Below are 23,536 nucleotides of genomic sequence, written 5' to 3'. Positions count from 1 at the left end.
GTTCTGTCCTGCCCTGCCGGCGGGTCGCACAATGGGAGCTGAGCACAAAGCGCTCCGCTCGTCCCAGCGCAGCAGCGAAGTGTCGTGTAGCAGCCGGGGATGGTGCAGGGTGCGTGGGGAACGAGGGCGCATCCCACCACCTGCTCAGAACGCTTGATTTCCTTTAAAGGCTCCTGTGAAACCAGATCAGTCCCAATAAAGTTTTAGATAGAGAACCTATTGTTTTAAGATGCTGTTTAAGGTGCGTCTATTTCATAATGTTGAATGTGGCTCCGTGTGTGTCTTTCACTCTGCGTGTCCCCACAGCCCAGGACAGGCAGACTCCGCTTCCCCATGTTCTGGGGTCCCTCCTTGTTCATGCATTGAATTACTGAGCAAACGACCTTTTGAGAGGGTTCCTTATGTAGGAGCAGTTCTTGCCGGGGCTTTTGTGTTGTCGTTGTGGTTTTGTTTCCCCCTCCAGCATTTATATGATGGTTATTGAATGACTGATCTTCGTGGCTTTGTTTATGGTGAAACCAGAGCGGGCTGCCTTCTGCGGGCATCTGCCTCGAAATAAAGGAGCAGAGGGTCGTTTGGGAAGAAGTTGTTTGCCAGAGGCTTCAATACTTTGTTCATGTTTGGAAAACGCATTTTCAAACAGTAAATTGATGCGTTTTATCTGGTGATCAGTAGGCATTGATTTGTATACAGCCAGCTGAGATAACTGCAAAATAAACCGAATCTAATGCAGGGAGCTACACTGAGGTAAGTATGAGTCTGAAGAAGTGTTCTGCAGGTGAAGCTTTGACTGTGCTCATCAGAGTAACTTACGGCCCTCAATGCTGACAGGAGGAGAATGATTCCCCCATTTACAGCACGGGGTTCCAATGGTCGGATGGCCACAGGGATGAGAAACTTGGTGCATGTGAGCAAAGCCTCTTGTGTCCAAACGGTTGTGGTTTGGTTGAAGTAAACAGCAGAACAGAACCCAAGCAAACTACAAACAGTGCCCACGGAATGCGTGCAAAGGGGATGTTTTATTTGGTGTGTTAATAGCAAGGCGGGCTATATTGGGAAGGCAGCTTTCTGTGGCTGTAACAATGTATTAATCAAATGGCTGCTGTGCATGGTGTGTATTATGAGCACAAATCCTCCTTCTGTGACAAACCCAACAGCTGTTTTTCAGCTATTTTAAGTGCGCTCCTTTGGTTCTTTTTTTAAGGCAAGTGAAACTGCTTCAGGAATGGAAGCACATTGTCAAGCATGACAAACATGTAATAGTCGAGTGCTACTGTGCAGATCAGTATGAGGAGTTCCTATCTGTGACATTGTCCTGCTGCTTTCCAAAGGACTCACAGCCCCCACTGAGATTTCCGCTTCCTGATTTCCTTCTAAAGGCAGCATATGCTTGGAAAATTAGATTAATGTAATCTTTGTGCTGTCTAAATGCCACAAAATGTGTACAAGCATGTGAGCTTTCTTAGTGATCCTTAGCAGCGTGGAAGTGATTAATAGGGAGGATGGTAGATGAAGGAAATGAGCAAGAAGGGAATAACTTTGAGGAGTTGCATTGGAACATTGGATGATAACTTGAAGGTGGGGTGTGTTTGTGTGTGATTGTCTCGTGTAGAGTCTTACTGCAGAGAAAGCTGTGTGTTTTACACCATGTCAGTGCAGCAGCCAATATATTAAGGACTTAATCCCACATCTGTTCAGTGAGCCCCCATGGCTTACTTGCACTGAGTCAGGAGTAGGCGTCATTACTGGCTTCTTTTAAAGGGAGAAGTTACTAACTTGAAGTCAAGTTGCTTGTTATGATCTTTTATATTCCTCCTCCTATGCTGCTTTATTAAGAGCAATGCATTGAAGAAGCAGCTTGTTCACAGGTCATCTGAGGAGCTGATCAATGAAGCTGTGCTTGCTGAGGCAGGACAGGGCCAGGCTGCATGGAGTCACACACCCTTACAGGCCGTGCCATGGGGAGGAACAAATTTATCTTGCTGCTACATTTTTTCCTGTATGAATGACATTAAAATAATTCCAGTGCTGTATTTTCCGGTCTGTCCCTCAACTCTTTTTTTTTTTTTTTTTTCCCCCTCCTTTTTTTTTCTTCTTTTTCCTCCCTAAGCTTTGCTGGGAATAGAATCTGTGCCATTTGCTGGATCAGGTTTACTTCCAGTAACAATGGCGGTGCTTTAAAGCATTCATTCAGAACCGTCTTTCTCAAACTGAGGGAGCAGACCTATTTCTGCTGCTTCAAATCTGAAAAAGATCACTTGGTTAACAAAGATTTAAAAGTCATCTTCATTGCTTAATAAAGAGCTGGTGGCAGAGAGCTGATCTTACTATTGGAAAATGAAGAGAGGTGGGCATTGCTCTCCTAGAGCTCTTGGCAGAGTGCTGTGCATGAATCCCAGGGTATCATAGATCCCAGGATAGGGATTAAAAACAATGAAAGAGTTGGTGGGATTTTTAACATCAATCTCTTTCTTTCTAAGAGCAGGTACATTTTTACTTAGGTCTGAGTAATCCGTTTAGCCTTGCCATGAAAGATCAAGCATAGCAATGTAGGCTTGGAGTTATGTCAAATATGGACACTGAATCAATGTCTTTTTTTCCCCCCTAAACTTGCAGTGTTAAGTTAACAAGGAAGAACATTTCACGGTGTGTGTGAGCAGAAATCTTTCTGTAAAGCACACTATTGAGCAGAAAGCAGAAGTTCTCTCAGCTGCCTCCATCACTGGTGAGCAAAGAGGCCGTTTCTTTCCTCAGAACAAAGCAGACGTGCATGTTTTTAATTTACTTTCTTAACTGCTGTTGTATGAAGCTGGCATTGCTGTCAATAGCTGTGAGCTGCAATTCAGGAGTTGTGCTGGATTTTTTTGAACTTCACACTAAATAGGCTGTGATGTTCTACTCTTTTATTTGTCTTTCATCACCTCTTCTATTGATTGCAATCTAAAAGCCCTTATAGGAAATATAATTATGCTACCAGCTGCCTAATATTTGTCACACACACACACACACACAGTAAATGCCATCCTTTTAGGATGGTATTTATTTACTCTTCCTTTGTGTGGTTTTACAATGGAAACCATGATAGTGGTGTTGGTCCATGTTCACAAGAATGACTGAAGTAACTATTGGTTGCGCCTCTTTTGGGGAGTTTCATGCTGGTTTGTGTGGAGGTTTGATAAACCAGGGCTTCACCCACAGCCCTGCTGCAGTCCCGTCTGTATCTCAGCCTACTCCTGTATGGCAGCAGGGCTGTGCTGCCCTGTAACCATTAGGAACCAGTGCTGGGCAGCAGCAGCAAGCATGCAGCTCTGCTGTTGAGGTGGGGACATGGCTGGGCTGTGTGCCTCACACTCATGGGGTCTTGGTCCTATAATTCCCTGTGCTGCTACTAAATTCTATCCATGTTCCAGATGATGGTGGTGTGTTAGAGTTCAGTGGTGAGCATGTTTCACACACCTTAAACTGGAAATGATTATACTCTGCAAGTAGCTATTTAGTGATAATCACATTCAGAACCCAATGATGATCCCCACAGCAAGAGATTCCTGAAGTCAGTTCCAAGGCATCTTCAGTTCACGCTCCCACGCGTTCAGAGATACGGAATGGAATCAGATATTTTGATCTGCCTTCTAAAAGAAGTGCATCCGCTAAAATGAGCTATTTAAATTGCAGATTTACACTTTGTAATGGTTAACATGTATGGTGACATTTCCAAACTTCTCGCTGATTTATGAGTAAAAGGATGCAGAGCTTTTCAAGTGCAATGGTGACTGCCTGGAAGCTGCTTTATATAGCACTCAGAAAACTCACTCTCAGTGAACAGATTATGGGACTCTTTTACTTCTCTGAATGCTTCTAGTACAACAAACCAAAGGAAATTGGTTTTATGAGGAACCAATTCACACCAAGGCTTTTTGGCCCAGATACAAACAGATCCTGCTGCTCCCAGTGATGCTGTTCGCCTTTGCACATATATTAATTAAGCAATTAGTCCCATGTTTATGCATTCTTTTGTTCAATCTTGTATAAGCACTGTCAGAACTAGCTTGGCTTATCAAGAAAAAACGTGTTTTTGAATGTGTGTGATAACATTTATTTGTGATATGGTACTTTCATTTGGTTGGGTACTTGGAGACCTTAAACTAAAATCTGCTGTCTGTATCCTGAAACAGCTTCTAACTGATGCTGGGATGTGATGAGCAAGTAAGGCTCCATTCCTTTGGAGTTTGTTTGGTGATTCAGCTCCACTGCACAAAGCTCCATGTGCAGAATGTTTTTGTCCTTGAATTCCTCCCTGTGGTTACCTTCACCCGTGGCAGAGAATTTCTCCACCTCAATCCCTATTTCTCCACCATCCCCTTTTCTGTTGTGGCTCTTTGCACAGAAGACCCTTTAAAATTATATTTCTTGATGCTGAAATTAAATTCCAGTTTGCTTTTTGTTACGTTAATAGAACTTTCAGTGTCTTGACTGCTCTGTCGCTGCAATGTGTTTGCATTCAGTTTTGGTTGTCTTGCTAAATTGCCTACATGATCGCATTAAAAGCAAAAGCAACAGGGCATGTAGTAGACATAATGAGAATTCCATTTATTCCTCTATTTGATGTCATTCTGAACTGATCTCTGGCTGTTCTGCATCATTCTTTTCTTCATGTGCTTTTATTTTTGCATTGTTTTCTCTTTGTAATATACTCACTGATTAGCAAAGATAGGTGAAAAAATGAGATGGGGTGGAATGAATGCTTTAAAATATCTTTGTACCATGAAGCAAGGCTGCCTTATGCAGTGCATCCATAACTATGTAATGCCAATGGTTACAAAATTAAAGTGCCCTGGTCAGTTTGTGTCCATGACATGTTGGGATCCTATGACAGCACCAAACTACACATGGTCATTCCTGCATATCAGCGCGTGGCTCCTCATCCTCCATTGAGATGAAATCAGCTGCTAAGGAAATATTTTAGATTTTGGTTGTTACGACACATTTAGTGATTAGATGAAATGAATGCAGATTGTGGCCTTGTTTGGCAGCAACGTTTCTGCTGTGCCTTTGTACTTCATTAGGAAGAAACAACATCACCCACAACTAATAAGGCATTTTATAAAGAAGCAATCATCACTCTCGTGAATTAGAACTGGAAGGGAAATAGATGCCCCTGGGTACTTCAATAATTAATACAGAAGTTAAACGAGCTCTCTAGATTGCAGGATTACCTCGGTTTATGTTTATATTGGATGGAAAACAGCTCAGGGCAACCAGTGATTGAGTAACTGAACCAATGTTTCAAGCTGCAGAACTGCTCAGCAGTTGTGAATGCTGCTGGGGAAGTCTGAGATGTGCTGTGATGGAGCACGATTCAAAGTTAGCTGCTGAACTTTAGGCATCGGAAGACTGTGCTTGAATGCAGGAGAGTTTGGATTAGGAAACGTTTGCACTTTCCTGCAGCAGTAATTACAATACAAGGAATATTAGATTAATTGGGTGAAATTGTGGGTAGCTTCTTGAAGTTCATTTTCCCAGAGGGTGATTTTGAAACTATTTTTGCTGATCTTTTACGACCCTATAAGTTCTGCTAAGTTGTATCTATTATTATTTGTTTTCATTTAGTTTCTTTTGCTCCTGCTTTGCACAAAGAATTTGAGACCTTTCACTCGTTTGAGAGTGTGGTTTTGTATGGGCTAAAAAAAGGAGCAGTGTATAAAAATAGGGCTTGGCATTTGGAATTCTTGGCGCTGATTCTGGGGCTGTTCCTTTAACCTCAGGCTGTGACCTTTGTACTGAGGTTCAGCAATCTGAGATGAACACGATGAGTTATTTCTCATTAGTGTTACCAAAACAATGCATTCTGTGCGTTATATTAATTAGCTTCCAGTGGGATTCTTTTACTCTCAACCCTAGAAACTAGAAGAGGGCCCAAGCCCCCACACTGCAGCCAAGACTTCAGCAAACAGTCATGCTTTGCTTTTCCTGTTTCTCAGGAGATAACAGATCAGGCAACTACATTTTTTTTTCCATGTGTACCAACGTTACACACAACACATTTTGGTCCCTCAGCAATTGCTTGACTCCTTTTCCTTTCCAGTGAACGTATCCATGTGTCTGCACTTTATGCACACAATGTGGGCTGTTCTGACTCGTGCTGTCTCTCTGCATGATACTCCATGAGGAAGAACGGAGGTATCTCTCAGCGGATGAGTTTAATCTCACCTCTTATGCTCCCAAAAAGTTGAGTCAGATTTTACAAGGAAATAAATGGTTAACATTCAGATGTGAATTGTTACTCAAATTACTCCGGACAGAAATGAGTGCTGGTGTAAATACTGCACCGAACTACCAAGATTAGTCCATATTTACTTGAAAAAAACATCTCTGACAATGTCTAAAAGAGATAGGTCTTAGATTATTATTGAATATTATGTGACTCATAGGAGTGATCCCAAATATTGAAGGCTTCCATTAGTTCTCATGTACCCCAAAAGGATGAAATCTGAGTTAGATTTTCTCCTTAGAATACAAAGTAAGATGTGCTGTCGGTTCATAAGGTCTCTCTGTCAGAACAGCTTCATTCTCTCCCCCAGACCAAATACTGAACATCTTTATTTGTTATTTGATTTTTAGAGTGAGCTCATCTCTCTGGCCTTTAACCTTTTCCCTCAATATTACCAACCACGTACAATTCATGGAAAGAGTCATCTCTCAGCTAACTAGTCTAACTAAGTTAGACTTATCTCCGTGCAACACTTGTGCAGTTCCCATTGAAACGTGGAGAAAAGAAGCTGGGAGAGAAACCCCCCAGCCAGAGCTGCTGGTGAGAACTGGGCCCACATGGAGCAATCTGAGCATCTCCCCGGTGCGCGGCTCAGCTGAGAATGAATTTTAAGTGCTTTAAATTTTCCTCTTTGGTGTCAACCTTTTTTACTTTGGCTGATTATGAATGACCCAAATGATCATATAGAATATTTAAAATCTTGCTAATTACACTGTACACTAATTTTAGGATAACGATTGTGGGTATTGGATTTTTTTGATGTAGCATCTCACAAAATCGAGTTGGTGCCATTTGCGCTCAGTTTGTAAGTGTTGCTGATGTTTGACGTCCTTTTTAACTTGGGATCTCAAAGTTAGAGGGCATTAGAGAAAATCTACTTTATCCAATGAAATACCCAAACCTCCTAAAATTATTTTCCCCCACAGTCGTACAAACTCTCAGCAACTGATCAGCGCCTTTATGAACAGAACTGACTTAACCAAGCAGAAATTTGGAATACAAAGGGAGTGAGGAGCTGTTTTCCAGTCTCATCCTCTTTATGATGGAGCAGAACAAAGTGTTAATTCTGGGACTAACTCCTTGTATATGGGGTTATTGGCTGTTATCAATTCTGAGAACACTGGCATCTGAAACAGAGATAATGAAAAACATCTGTTGAGAAGCGGAGAAAGGAAAAGGAAAGCACTTTGAGGAAGTCTGTTTTATATTTGATTAGGTGCTTTTTGTATCTTTGCAGGTAGCATGAAATAATAAAAGAGAAAGAGGAAGAAAGATGTAACTGATATCAGCATCTGACTCACCCGTGGTCCTTGCATTCATTTTTTAGAGACTTGTTGTCAGTCTGTGAAATGGACCTGTAAAACAGCAAACCTCATCAAAGGTCCATTTGACAGGCTTCAAGAGCTGGTTGTGCGCTGCTGTATTTATGTTTGCTTCAACTGCGTGGAGATATTCGGGCTGTGCCATTGCTCTAACTTCTAAGTTAGAGATCTGATTCTTCCTCATGCTCTTGCTTCTCTGTGGGGTTGCTCTTAACACCCCGTTAGCAGTTACAGATGCTTTTCAAGGAGCTGTTGTAGGCCTCAAACTTTTCTTTGGAAGGACTGAAAGGCAGCTCAGCTGCTTCCTCGTAGTGCTGAGAGGGGGGGCAGTTCCGTTCTGCATCGCCTGTGGCTATTTAGCAAGTAGAAAGGAGAGTGTTCTGAGGTGTTAAATCAGGGGAGGAAAAACAAAGGCTGCTCCTGCGTGGGAGCGAACCTCGCATTTCTGTAGGCTGGAAAATGAAACGTTAGGTTTGTTGGAACTAACAAGCAAATACTAGCATAAGATCACATACCATTTTAAATACAGTATGGCAGCAGCATGTTTTCCTCATTTTCCAATATGTTCACTGCTGCAAAAAATGAAAAATCCCGTAGGTTCATGTTGTTCTGTTAGCCCTGTGGTGTGTTCTATAATGGGATCTTGTGATGATAGGCATCTGAAGGTTGTATTCATACTTTCAGTAGAATAAAGAGTCAGAGAGTTTGCTAGAAAAAAAAAGAAGAAAGATTGGTGTAAAATAGATCTTGTGAGGATAATGAAGGGAATGGATCAGGCTAAGCAGATCTTTCACTAGAAGCAGTGTCACACAATTGGATCTAACTGGAGAACCTGTGCAGGCTCTTCAGAACACTGAACAGGAACCGGTGTATTTACTTTTCTTACTTGCTCATTTTTGGTAACCAAGCAATGCTATCCGTGCAGCAGTTGCTAGTCTCACTTAGAACAAGGTTAAGTGGCACGATAAAACCATTAGAGTGAGAAGTCTAAAACAGCCACCCTTGTAGTAACACCGGTGGCAGCAATAAATGTGGAAAAATTCAGGAAGGTGCCAAACTAGAAAACGTGTGTGGAGCTTAATTTGCATTTTCTGCATGTCAGCAGCTTCCAAGTTGTGTCAAAGGAAGTTTGAGGTAGATTAAAAAGGAAGAAGATGAGACCCTCAAAATCTGCTGCTTTTGAATCCGGGAATAAACGAACGTCCTGGAGTTCCATGAACTTGCATGTTTCAGAACTTCATTAATTAATCTCCCACATATTAATCCTTCTGCTGGAGTAAAAGATATGTTTAATTTCTCCATTCTCTGAATAAGGAAAACTGAGTACATAAAGCAGGGCAAGAGGCTGAGAAACTTTGTAATCAAAGCAGAGCACATTCGTCTTGATTTGAAAGTAACCATTTCTAACAGTTCATCTCTACTTAAGAAAACCAGTTTCTTTCTGAATCTTCCCCCCCACCTTCTGCCCCTCCTTCAAACATGTTGTGTCTTTCTGTAGACATGATATGCAGTGCAGGTACGTGCCTGTGTGCCCCATGTGTTTGTTTGTGGCTAAAGATGAAGGTCACTTTCTGCCATGTATTGATGATGTGGGGAGCACTGTAGAAATGGAAGAAGATGATACGACTCAAGGTTCTGTATAATTCAGGATTTGGGAACTTTTTTGGATGTTTTTCTGACCTGTAGGTCTTGCAGTGACATGCATTTTCAGTGGTATAAATTTAACTCACCATTTCTGTGCACAGTTAAAAAATCAATCCTGGTGCTATCCATGATAACAGTAGATAGTGCTGATATGAGTAGAAGTTACAAGCTGTTGCTCTCAATATAAGGGTAAGTGACATGGCAGAGCACAGTGTGGTGTCCAAACTACATGACCACAGGTGACTTTAAACAACATCCCTGTTTTCCCCAGGTTTGAGTTTATCCTCGACCATATTTGCTACTTTGATGATGCACAGAGCTGCTGCCTTCCTCCTCCTGGAATATATCTAAACTTGAAGAAACAAATCTGGATGGTGTATAATCCTAAGTAGCCACATGGAATTGTAATTCTTCTATCAGTTATCTCTATTTGTATGAGTAAGTTTCATTCAAGCCCTGTAGGGTTGAAATTATAGATTCGCTTTCATTAGCTCAAGGCAAATTAATTTCAAGGCACTGCAGTGGGTTGTACTTGCATTCTGTTAGCCAACTTGACAATCAGGTTCAGTTGGAATGCAAAAGTGCAGCAGCAGGACTGTATCCCAGTACCTTCAAGTGACAGCTAGCAAGGGAATCAGTTCTTGAAGCAGAAGAAGGGAAACTGGAAACATTGAGGGGGTGGATGCAGACAGATATGACAAGAATCTAAGAACCTGGGATTCCTGACAGCGTAGGCCTTCAGAGACCGCCCACTGAGCTTTGGCAGGTAATAATCTAGGAAATTATAACACATTTATTTTAAATGAAGCTGTTGAGATGTTTGATCTGAGATCTTCATTACACATACAGTAATGCTTTTACAGCTAGAGCTCTGTTATTTTACCAAATGGTATTGAGGTTGAGAAGAGATTTCAGAATGGGTTTTGTAACGATGGAACATTCAGTTTAGTGAGGAAAAGTGTGACCAAGTTCTATCAGAGCTGGCATTATAATACTCTTACTGAAGAGGAGGGTTCAGCCAGCTTGATCTCTTGCTGAATGGTACTGGTGAGAATCCTCACGCCTTTGTGTTCTGTTTTGGATGATTACATTGTAATAATGTTAAAATCTTTGCAACTAAAGATGTAAGACCTAATCCGCCCCCCAACTCTAATGTTCAAAATAACCTATCAGAGGAGAAACACTATGCAAAAGATGAAAATTACTGCCTTTTTGTAAACACCTTGTGTTAACATTGTATTCTGTAGCTTTATGCCTTTGTCACAAAGCCACCAGGCAGATTTTCCTTGTGCAGCTAAGCAGGTGAAGTGTGCTGGCTGGAACACTGCATGCTATTACAAAGGATCCCATCTGCTCCCCCTCCCATCCCACCATGCCTGATCTCTTCTTTTGGACCTTGAATATAAAGCAGCATGTGCTTAATTGGGGAAAGGAATATATTTATTGGTGGCAAGGGAGTTCAGCCTCTACCGAGGGCAAATGGTAACGTACATAATGAGGTTCATAGTGTAAGATTTAGTAGCATTTTAAGGGAATTCCTGTCAGACCATTGCTGTGATAGGACTTATCAAAGAGTACTCGCTACTTATCTATCTTTGGCAGAGGACTCTTAGCTCCATTTAACTGTCAGTGCATCTATAATCCTTCCTAGTCTGGAATAGTTGATAGAGCACCAGCTATCTTGGATTACATTTTGTTGGACAGAGTAAGAACTGTGTTTGTAGAACCAAAGAAGGCAAATCTAACTCTTTAACCAAATAACACTGAGCTTTTAATATGGCATAGCGTAAGCTCAGACTTTTTTTTCCATTTGGTAATGAGCCATTTCAGTACTGTATTGGAGATAAGATAGGGAGATAAAGAGTGTTGCAGACACAAACCAGCTATTTTGTAGTTGTTCTTGCAGGGTGGAAATCTTAATACACTGACCTGTGAAATGTTCTGGCCATTGAGTACCTGTGTGGTGTTGTGAAAGTGGTGTTAAGATACACTGAAGAGAAGACAGTGTTAGAGCATTCAGCAATTAAAAAGTAACAGAGAAGAACAAAACAACCCAGTACTGAATGGTGTCCTGCAAGCAGGTCAGTTCTTGCTCTCCATCATGTCAGCTTGCTATCTTAGTTTTTAAAACATACACACATGCTCTATGAAGAAAAGCATTGTAATGTAGGGCTGATAGAGACAGTTGTTTCTTTCTTGAAGCTGATGTTTTTTCTTCACCTGTATCACAGACCTCATGCAAACAGCTCCTACAAGCTCAGATATTTCTACATTTCCTTTTCAAGTCAAGTGTAATAGAAGTGAAATCTAGTAAAGTAAATGTTGATAGATGGAATTTATTCCTCATGTCAAACTAAAATTCCTCATGTCAAACTAATGAGGCATCACAAATATATTTCTGAATGTGTAAAATCCATTGGGGGTAATTGCTGCAGTTGGAAAGGAGATGCAGAGCCTTCCTGATGCACTTGTCTTTAGTCAGGAGCTCACAGAGCGAGTCACCATTGATGGAGATTTTTTCATCCTGCAATGGTACAAATAGATTCTTCTTCAATATTCTCCAGGGAAGAGATGTGACAAAGCAAACCTTTTGTTTGTTGGTTTGTTTGTCCCTAAAGATGCAATAAAACTATGGAAATGGAACCGTGTGTTGAGAAATGCAATAGATTAACATTCCCATTTCTCTGCAGCAGACATCCATTGTTTACATGGTCTTGGCTGAGAGTGCTTCTGTGACTCATCAGTGTAGTTGCTTCATAAACTGGATTGCCATCCAATGGATTTTTCTTGTGAAAAACAAGCAAAAGGTTACCTGGGTGTGTTACAGAGTATATCGATAATGAAGCTGGTCTCCATCTATGCATTGATGTGCAAGTCTGCAGTCAGTGATTAGAAAATGTCTGCTAGTGTTTAGAAATGTTTGTCATAACACAGCGAATTACAAAAGCAATGGGGAGGCTGGAGTTCCTTTCATATGGAGTTCTCATTTACATCTAAACAGGACACTTCTCTTTAGAGGAAGAAATACAGGTGAAAAAAACTGGTTAAAATTAGTTTGTTTTGCTTCTGTGCATTGCTGTTCATTTCTCAAAAACTTGGATTGGTTGAGTGAATATTGCCTGTCAATTATCAGTATTATTTCTGCAGTGACAAGCAAATTAACCTTTAATTGCAAAACCTCACAATGGTGCATGTGTATTAAATCAGCCAAAGGTTTGTTACTCATGTTGGTATCTTATGGGGATGTTCAAAATTCAAAAGAATAATAGTTTAACATCACATTCCTTTAGATACAGTGGTCTTTCTTGCTAGTTAAAACTTCCTGCAAGTTGAAATGTAACTTTTAATGTCATTGTTTGTTATGCGTAAGTATGAGAAGAGGAAGATGATGCATTTGTAATGGAAAAGAGCATTGCCATGAAAAACACCAGCAGAAATTGTTCCTGTCATGTATACAGAGGTTCTGATGTCAAGGTAAATATCCTGGTATTAAATGCTGTGGAATTTATCCAGCTGTAGCAAATGCTCTTAGTCCCAGTTATTATCTCTGGGGATCGGCTTATCTGACTTGGAGCTAAATTGTGAGAACTTGACGCTAACATTTATTGTGGACAGGAGACCCAGGAGCAAAATCAGTGCAAGTGGCAATGTCCTGACTTGCCAAGAAAATGTCCTTGCTCTCCTTCCTACATTCAGGTTTTACATCATTGTCCTGTCTTGGGGAGAGTGTGCAGGTGTCCTCCTAACCACAGGCATAGTATGGACAATTACCTGTTATAATAACGTTCCTTCCATTAGTTTCATTACCCCTTTCTGTACTTTTTCTTGTTCTTCTGTGTGTGTGTCCATTCGGTGGGGGAATGAGGGCAATTGAAACTGAGTCCCAGTCAGACATTGCATTCAAGCTGCTTGCACACTCGAGGTTTATTAAGCTATATAATCATGTTTCTATTTCTAGTGATTGCTACCATTCTATTGCTTTCTTTTGCTTTAGTGAAGAGTAAGCTGGCATTTTATAGAGTTCTTTATTATGGCCTACAAGATGTTTCTCCTGCGTGGTAATAGACAGTTCAGAGCCCACTGTTTGCTGTATGCAGTTGGATATTTTCCCCCATGTGCATCCCTTTACATTCTCCAAATACAGAATTGTCTGTCACTTTGTCCCCATCCTCTCATATCATGACATTGCTGCATCTAACATTATTCTATGCCAAAGAAACATTGTATTAACATATGTCATTTAAGAGCAGGTATATATAGCGCTGATTAACTTTCAAATGCTAAACAGATCAAAACAGTGAAAATAAATTGCTCCTCTGTTAAGTATAGGAGAACGCCCATGAATTTTAAACAACCGGCCTCAATTATCCTTCCTGCTGCGGTGCGTTCATTCAGATAAGCCCGCAGCGAAGCGCTTGGCCTAAAGATGTTTCTGCGCTCTGGTCTCTCCATGGAAACAGTCTTAAACCATAGGAAACAATTCAATTCTAAAAAAGCCCAATCTCCTTTCCTGTTGGCTCCTAAAATAGCTTAATTCAGTCTTACATGTGCTGATGGCAGGTTAACCTGGCAAAGGCTGAAGGATGAGGTTGGAACCATTTTAAAAGAGAAAGCTCAGGTCGTGGTTTTCCTGCCATTTCACTTATACCTCAGCTAGGGCTCTCTAAAAGAACAACCTGGCTGTTCAGTGCTGAGTTTTCGTGCTGCAGCCCTTTAGGAAAGCTGAGGATTGTGAGCTTTACTAAAGCTGTATTGTGGACTCCTGCCCTTAGCTGGCTATTGCTGTTTGTTGGTTTGCTTTCCCCAATTGTAGAAATGACAGCAAAGGTTCCATTTTCAAGCTCTTTTGGCAGCTGTGTGTCTGGTTGATCTGAACGCAGTTGTTTGTATTTTCCTGTTCTCTACAGACCAAAATATTTTTTTCTGAGAGATGGAAGAAGGAATCAACAGTTCGTTTTAGTCATAATTATCCCAAATGTGATCCCCAGCAAGCAGTTCAATCACTATTACAATTGCAGTTGTCTGATAGGTTCCTTTGGAACTGCATGTTTGTTAATTTTACATCCTTTATTTTTTTTTCCCTGTATATCTCTCACATGGTACATTTTCTTTGAAAAATGATCACATATGAGCAAACAAACCCAATTATTCTGGCCATATGTCAGGGCTGCTCAGCAAATTATAGTTTGTTAATGTGACAGCTCGATCCAAAGGCATCAGAAAACCATTCCTGCTTTAGTGATTGTAGGTAGTGATTACAGCCGTGAACAAATGAGGTATTTTGCTGGTATGCTGATGTCATACAAAACCCCCACTATTCACAGGACTGGAGCTGGGACAAAGAGATAAGTCAGGACTTCCCTGAGCGAATGCCAAATCCTTTGTGAACGGTCTGAAATGCTGCTAGTGAAATGACTAGATGATGCTGATTCCTTATCACGTAGAGAAACAGCAAATGCTATACAATTGTTCCAGTCATGTTGCCATGACATGACCTCCTTTGGGTAAATTATGCTCTCTTTTCCAAATCAAAACTACTTTTATCGTAATTTTCAGCGCTCTCCTTATCTTAGTCATTTAGTCATGTTTTCCCTCTCTGTTCATGGCCTGTCCCGCCCCCCCCTGCAGTCTGATGTTGCCTTGTGCAGCGGTCCCTCTGTTCACCTTTCAGACCCTCTGTGCCCATTGCATTTACTCTGCCCTTGAATGATGCTCTGTTTTCCTCTGGTATGTCAGCTCTCTCTTCAAGGTTACTGTTTCCATCCTCCTTCTAATACTCTCTTCTGATCTCTAAACTGACTTGCTCCACAACTGTAATATGCCAACCTGTGAAAATTTATTTACTTGACAGAGAGAACAACCAAGAAATATACAAATAATTAAAATAACATAATTTCCCTTACTGCTCCGTGTCTGTCAGTTGTCCTCCTAATTAAGCTAAAGATTTAGCCTATTTTTGTATGGATAACTGCATGTATCCTGTTATGGGCCAACAGCTGAGGCAGATGCTGAATTTCACTCTTTTTATTGAGATAACTGCACTTTCTTCAGAGGGTCCATGGCTACTTTCCCTTCTTAAAATTCTGTGCATTTTTTTCTAGTGGTTTTTCATCCCTCAGTTTTCAAACTTATCATACATCTTCCTGACTATTCACACTTCTCACATATATTAAGGTTTTTTTCTTGAGTCTTAGCATGGGAAGAAATGTAATTCCACAACTGACTGATTTACCAAAGCCTCAGCACCAGCCTGGGTTATCCTGATTTCCTATTCCTGCTGTGAAAATTTCTCCCTTTGCCAAGCTAAGGCATGGCAAAAATCCAAAGGGTTTCATGTTCTCAGTTACACAATTTTTAGCATCTTTTTGGTATCATAGGAATATTTTTTCTTCTACTCTGAGATACTTGAAGAATTAAATCATATTGTTACCCATTCCTCAACCTTGACCGCTTCCTTCTTACTGAACTTCCGTAACTGCAAGGTAAATCTGGGCAGTACAGCTGTCAGCCTGAAGTACGTGTTGGGTCTGGGTACAAGTGATGGATGATATGTTTGTGAGTAAGAATAGATGCTTCATGTTCTGGTTGTATTGCACAGATGTGCTGATATCAGAACAGGACATGGCAGCAGCCAACGATGTTTACATGTTTTCGGGGTGTTTTTCCATCCATATGAGCTGCCTGGTGGCAGAATGTTCTGCAGGATGAAGAATGTGATTTATCTTCACTAAATAGATTTCCTCAGTGGTTTGCAATTGAGAGGTAAAAAACTGCCTGGTACTGTCATATAATGGAAGGCAGAAGCCAAAGTGTTTGATCTCTGATAGTTACTGTGGCAGCTACAGCCATCTGGAAAGAGAGATTTCAAGTCTACAGCAGAAGGATCAGCAGAAGACTGCTGTATCTGCGAGGAGCCTGAGAGAGTGGCTGACTGGAGGCACCAAAATGTCTTGCTGCATCTCTGCATTGGGCTGTGAGTAGAGTGCTGTGGAGGTAAGAGGAAACCTGTACAGCTGGAGCTGCCCTTTAGATTAGTATTGTGTTTTTCAGGACTGTCAGACCAGTGCTTTTCACATGCTGTAAAACTTAAAACAAATTTGGAAATATTTCAGATTTGTGAGTGTACACAGTCTAATCTGTTTAATTGCCGCCTGACAATATGAAATCAGTTTTGAATGTATATCATTCAGTAAAATAATAATTACCATAGCAACACACACTACATCCGAAACATAGCACATCCCTACAAAAGCCCAGAATCAGAAAGCCTGAACTCTTCACACAGCACTAAGAGCAATTAGTGAGGTTTCTTCTCTTTTTTTTTCAAATCACTGTATTTGAAAGAGGCCAACAGATGTTGAAAGGTAAACAACAATCAAATGTTCTTTCTCTCCTTCATCTTTAATTAGGCAGAAATCAGTATATTGCGTCTCTAATGGCAGAGATTGTGAGTGATTTTTGTGCACTGAAGATAAAAGCTCAGTACAGACAGGAAATCAGCGGGGGGGCATCGTGATGGTGTTTAAGTCTTTCTCACCCTCAGCCCAAAGGATCAGACAGTGTCCTGAGGTTGTTTCCCTCAGGGTTCTTTGCTGCAGCCACCCTTCTGGCTTGGAACCAGCAGCAAAGCTCCTCAGCAGCAGGATTTGGTACAGGGACTTTCACTGCACGTTAGAATTTTAAATTTGTTCTTAAAATACGGTGGGTCAAATAGAGATGTCACAGTATTTTATTGTGGCTCTTCTGCGGTCATTGATATACGGGCACTTGGTTCTATGAGTGTGTAGCTTGCAAGTATGGGAAAAATACAGAGAGGCCATCTCTGAGCATCCTCACTAAATGCGGTAAAATCTTGTTTGGAAGGGGAAGAAATTGTCGAAGAAAGAATAGAAGGGTAGATGTGGTCTTAAATGCTTAATTTGTTCCCTTCTGTAGTTTAAAATGACAGAAGTGAAGATGAACAGACCATGCCCTGCAGGGAGTAAAAAGCTATGGAGGTGCTTGACTGATAGATGACTACACTAAAAGTGGTTTTCTTTCTAGCATTAATTTAGAGGTCACTGGGTCTATAGTATGAAATCCATGCTCTGTTGCCTTTGGTTTTATTTGTATATGTCTGTATTCTATTTTTTAAATATTACTTTTGTGCAGAGGAGAAGCTATTTTCAAAGATGAGCGTATTTACAAAAGCATTTGGTGGATGTGAAGCTGCTTTTTTGCCCATTCCATCAGCAGCAGAATTGTTCCATAGGTGCAGCCTGAAAATACATACTGAAATAATGGAGGATGTACTTGCAGTCGTTGTTGCAAATATTTAGGAACAATGAAAAACCAACACTGCAGCTTCTAATTCTGAATTTATATAAACATGTGATCATTGCTTCAAGTGAAAAATCTGTTTCCTTTTTTCTGGCACTGCACAAAGGTGCTTTAGTGAGACCCAAAGGCACTTGCATTTGCTGCCTGCCTGTAGCAGAAAGTGCCATTTTCCCCCATTCTTCAATAAAGAATCCGTCATGAATGCTTTTCTTGCTGTCATTGAGAAGTTCTGGCATACCTGGCCACTGTAGATGATACAGGTACATCAGAACACACTGCTAGCTTGACTCATTTGTACCATCTCATTAAGCATTACTTAAGGACAGAATTAGAAGTTGAAATTCAATTCTGTTGTCAGCTGTGCGTGTAAAATTATTTAAGGTTATTTGTTGATATAAATAAGGACTGTGTCAGAAAATATTTACTTTCTTTTTAACGTGAAAAGGGCTGTGGGCTAATAGATGGTGTCAGTGTTCACGTTCTATTCTGGACAGTCAGAGGAGCTTCATATAAATCTATCTAGCCACTTTTTAATAAGTGTTTTATATTCAGAGAAGGGAATTATTTCCTTGGCTTCCTGCTCAACGTGTATGAAATGCAATAACAAATGTGAGGGAGGAAAAAATAAGTATTTTTATCCAGGTGAATGCAGAATTATGTTTTTGTTTTTTAACATAATATTTAATTCACCAGCTCATGACTTAAAACAAGCATCCAAAGTTATTGCATCTCAGCAATCAAGTGTGTGTGTGTGTGTGTGTGTGTGTGTGTGTGTGTGTGTGTGTGTGTAAAACCAGTTTGATGACTGTAGTGCCAATGCTGTCATGGTTTGAAGCAGTGATGGAGCACCTGGTGGAAGGCAGGGCCAACCCAGGGGAGCTCAGGTGCACGCAGTCCACCCAAGTGACCAGAAGGAGTAAAGCCAGGATCCATCCCTTCCAAAACCTCATTCCAGGTCTGGCAGTGGGGTGAGGGCATCTTGCTGGAGATCCCTGAGTACCTGAGACCTCCCATAGGGAAGCAGTTTCTTTTTTCCTTTGTTTCTATGTCCACAGCTGCTGCTGTTGGGCTTTTCCTCGTTTGCTGCAGCCAAAGACTTTGCCACCCCACTATTATTGCTGTACTTTCCATCACATTATAGCATAACAGTGACTCTCCCTGGTTCTTTGTTGTTTGTCCTGTTTGTTATGCTGCTGTGGATTTCTTATTTTAATTTGTGTTTCTGTGGGGAAGGTTTGTAGTTTTCAGTTGCTTAGTTCCATAGCAGCAGCAAAATTCTTTGGAAGGACTTTTTTGGGAAGCAAGAGCATGCTTATATTTGCAGCCTAAATTGCTCCTTTATTCACTTCTCTTTTTCCTAGCCTTTACTTTCTGTGTTTCCATAACAACAGGAAAACTCTTTCTTTAGTAACTTAGTATTTTTCAGCAAAGTACTTGTTTTGTTTCCCCTCTCTTTGCTCTTCTTTGGATTGATATCAAAATGGGTACAAATTGGAAGCGACAGTGGGGAAAAATGGTTCTCTTTTCTCTCCTTATAGAGCATTAGTAAGGTATTCATAGGTCAGGATTGCTTCTGACTGCTGTCATCAGATCTGCCTTTTTTCCAGGGAACATGCCTATGATCTTCACATTTTCCACCGTTTTTCCTTCTCATGCTGTAGATGTAAACCATGGCAACTCAGCCTTCAGCCAGAGAGCGCTGCAAAGAGCTGCCAGTGCCTCCCTGAGCTCTGGCAGGAGGTTGTGCCTTGGAAAAGTAAGTGGCAGGTTTCAGAACACCCTCTATGCATTGTCATATTCCTAACGGGCAGATTGGCCTGACCTTTGCTATCAGTGGCAAACTGTAGTGAATGCACCTCTTGGCCGTGCTTTCTGATTAAAAGGGTTTCATTATATTATTTTTAGGTGCAGTTGTCAGTTTGAAAGCATTAATTTAATTTTGTGTGTGTGTATTTCTGTATCTCTAGGGAGACCATTAGTGACACGAAGGATAAAATGCAGAGAAATTTCATGGCTTTTCATTGTTGGGCTTTCTTTTTTTTCTTTAAGCCATTCCGTTGCTATTTTTCTTTGAAATGTATTTAAGCCTTAGCTTTCAGAACTATTAAATTTTTATAGCAGCTTTCATCTGGTCTTATGAATCATACAGTAACTGCAAACAGCGCAGGATCACATCGAAGTTTACCAGGTTCTAAACTTTTGCTTTTAGATATTTACCAAATCACCTGGAAAACCATATGAACAAGACTGAGTGTTAAATATGATTTTACTTTGATCACTAAGAACTGATTCTGTCTATGAAAGGTGACTTTTTAGGATTTCAGCTTGTAGGAGATCAGTGTCACTTATCATATTTGGATGCTGGTGCTGAAAAACTGTGGTGTGTCTGTAGTGTGTTCTGTGGTATCCAGCAGTGCGCTGTCATTGCAGTGCCCTGGCTTTTGATATCAAACATTTGAAAAGCAGAATAGCTAATGATATGTAATTCTGGGTTGTTTTTTTAATACCGATTTGAACGTGGTGTCTGTTTATTTTCTATTGCATAGGGTCTGTTTTATACCGTACCTTTAATATCGAGTAAGGCATCCACCTACTGGTCAGAAAACCAGTTGGGAAGGCTGTGTTGACACAGTAATATTTTTCCTGATGCTTTTGCATAGTTCTTACTTTTTATTTTTGAAATCTTCCATATAAAGTTACTGAAGTTATGTACATAGGCCTGTCCTTTTGCTGTCCACTTCCTCCTCACTTTATGTGCCAGAGCTGTAAGCCCACAGGCTGTATATTACAATGTTTTGTTTAATAAAATGCATCACAAGATTTCCCTGGATGCAGATCTTATTTCATCTGGTAGGAAAATGTTTCCCTTTGGTGTAGTGGTTATTGAAACCTTCTCCACTGGACTTTAGCACTGATCGTTATTCCTTACCCCATTTTATTTTCCACTTTCACTAGCTTCATTAAGTATCTCTATATGAGGTTTAAAAAGATGGGTTGGAGGTCACATCATCCTCACCAACTTGTAATTATGTCCCTATTATCTCTAAAATCAAGACTTATCTTATTAAGTAAGGAGATTTCCCTCCCACTCCCTTGGGTATGCTAACCTGATTAACACAAGGTCACTCTCATATTCTTTAAGTTGCTTGAACTACTTGTTTTTTTGCCTTATCCTAACAAATATTTTGCCTTCTGTTCTGTACAAGTAGGTTGCCCAATGTGTCACACCTCCAAGTTCTGCATACTTTACACACTGGCCTCATATCACTAAGATGGGTACAGCGTGCTGCAATCTCCAGGTTGATTGGTGGTCCTTCTGATCAGCCTGAACATGGATGGTGACCCCAGAGCAGAAGCATTCTGTTATGTGTTGTCTGTGTTCTGAGGCTGTTCTGTTGTGGGCTTCCTTTATTTCCTTACCTAATAACCGCACAGCATCTGGGTGTGCTCATTGGTATTGCAGAGGTCACAGAGCTGTTTAGCTACCAGTGCTTCCAGGCTGGCATCATTTCCAGACATTGGGTTTCAACTGTTTCAGTTTTCTGCTCTCTTCTGTTTTGTTCTAGAGAGTTGTGGAGAAACTACAGCCTTGGGCCATTTGGTCTGTGCTTTCTGTGATTCTTCATGCTTTGTATATTAAACAGCGTGGAATTTGTTCTTAAGATCAGTACCGTGTCCAATTCTCCGGCATACAGCTTAAACACAGATTTCAGAAGGTCTGCACAAAAGATTGCCCTTCAAAGTATGGAATTCTTCTCCGAGAGAAGAGCAACACCAAGAATGTTCTTTGATATTTACCGGGTAATTGAACGCTTCTCTTTTCAGGAAGCTTTCCAATAGACTAAGCTTAGAAAGTGTGAACAAAACTATTGTCCACCCCTGGGCTGTAAATACTCCAGGCAACCAAGTTATATCCAGTAAGCTTCTCCAGCATATAGCAGGGCATTTGACTGTGCTGGGCAATCAGCTGGAAGCAAATTATTAACAAAAAAAACCTTAAGACTGGTTTTGCCTTTTTTATTGCTAACTGTTGCCTTAAGCTGTAGGCGTCTGTGTGAATGTGAAATGTCCCAGGCTAAAGCACTGGCAATTTACCTGTCTCTGCATGACATTAGTAATTATTGATCAGCAGATGCAATATGAACAATTCGGTGCTGTTTTAGAAGCAGTGTAGGCGTTGGATGCATTTACAGTAATTGCGTATTTACAGCTAAAATCAGAGCAGGGAGAAAATAGATTCAGGAGGACCCTGCTCACAGAATGTCATGCCCTCCCCTTTTGTGACTGAAAAAGTATAGCAAATATTCTTGAGATCTGCGTTCAACAAAAGTACTTGCACTTATTGCCGCTGTACAATGTACGCGTTGCCTATTTCCAACACCGCAGTGGAATCTCTTATTTGTGCTTTCTGTTCCAAAGTAACAGGTCTTTTTGGAAGCAGTGGGATAGGATTTTTCAGGAGTGCACACAGTGCTTTGTGACTCCTGGTGCTCCAAAAGACTTTGCACTGCTGGAGGTTACCTCTGCTGGAGGAGGGCAGGGCTGTGGTCTCACCAGGCTGCTCAAAGCCCTGCTGGCTATGGGAGCAGTGGTTTATAATAAGCACTAGGATATAATCATTCCTTCTCAATCTTCATAGGCAATGAACAGTTCACTTTAGCAATTTGCTGTAATAATAGGATATTCCTAATTATGGTGTGAAAGTAACAAATACGTTGCTACGTAGAAAGTTTTAAAATGAAGTTTTCAAACTCAGACGTCAATTTTTGCATTGCGTAGCTGTCTGATCTCCATTTTATGTATGATTAAGACCAGAGCTCCTCATGTCTATTTCCAGCCATAGAGATATATGTGATTTGGGGGCCCGATTCTGCAAGGGGATGTGGTATATCAGCTTCTCTTGCTGTGAGTTTCACACCTCCCCTATGAGGAAGCATGGTGCTCCACAGACACACTTGGTTGTTAGCAAATATACTGACACAGAATTCCCTATTTCCTGTTGCTACGAAATCTGTTGAGCTGTAGCATGTATGGAGCATCAAACTTTGTAGAGGAGACTTTCCTGAAGCCTGTTGAGACGTGAATCCTAAAGACAAGTTTGCTGCTGTATTATTGTGTTCTCAAATATTGATCTTCTCAACTCTGATGTAGAAGTAATTCACAGAGCTCTTCTTTCATAACTTCTCTGGATTTTAATACAGTATTTTTCAAAATGATATAGTATTGCTTTGGGTCTGTATCCTTCACCTGGCTGGTAGCACTCAGAAGCAAGGGCTGAGGGATGCATGAGGTGCACAGGAGGAGGATCCCTTACTGCAAACTGCTGCCTACATTTCCTTATTATTTTGAGCACCAAATATCTTGAAACAATTCTTTTGGAGAATTCTGGAAGTTCGATGCACTTTTTATTTGCCATTTTTAATCGGATGGGAAAGTTTTGTAGAGAAAGCTGAGAATGGTTTACATTTGTTTGGCTGGCACAGCCAAATGCTGCTTGTCTCAAGCTGTCATGCTTTGTTCTACAGAAAATCACACATCAGCTTCTTGGTGCTCTCCTGTATTGCTAAACTTTAGACAAATTTAGAATGTGAAGGTGGTATCTCTGAGATCAAAGATCTCAGTTATGAAGGCTTGTTGTGCCCTTGTTGTTCCAGTGCCAAACTGGAGAGGAGGAGGTGTGTTTGTATGGGGAGAGTGTGAGACTCTCATTGCTCCGAGCCAAATTGTTGCTCATTTTGCAGTTTTCTGCATGTTTTCTTTTCTACCAGAGATTATTCAGCTCCCGAACCTGCTGGACTCTGACATTTATCATTATATTAAAAGCTTATTCAAAAGAAGAAAATAAAACACCTTTTTTCTTATGAGTGAAATTCAGACAGACAAATCCAGCTGTTGCATGTAAAAATAACTGCAGATGTCCTCAACTATAAAAGGTTTTCAGATGTTGTTATAGCAACTGAGATTCAGGAGAACTTTAAGATTA

The 23,536-nt window shown here is 40.7% G+C and overlaps 1 protein-coding gene across 1 annotated transcript in view; it reads left to right on the top strand.

Moving 5' to 3' along the window:
* Nucleotides 1–23,536, top strand: part of PPM1E (protein phosphatase, Mg2+/Mn2+ dependent 1E) — a 57,807-nt gene that overhangs the window by 1,195 nt on the left and 33,076 nt on the right. The window lies entirely within an intron of this gene.

The sequence above is a fragment of the Coturnix japonica genome, chromosome 22 (assembly GCF_054131305.1).
Source record: "Coturnix japonica strain WE chromosome 22, WE-NBRP24, whole genome shotgun sequence".
In the NCBI taxonomy this organism is placed as follows: domain Eukaryota; kingdom Metazoa; phylum Chordata; class Aves; order Galliformes; family Phasianidae; genus Coturnix; species Coturnix japonica.
The sequence above is the reverse complement of the archived record's forward strand: the minus strand, read 5'-3'. Positions and strand labels throughout refer to the sequence as shown.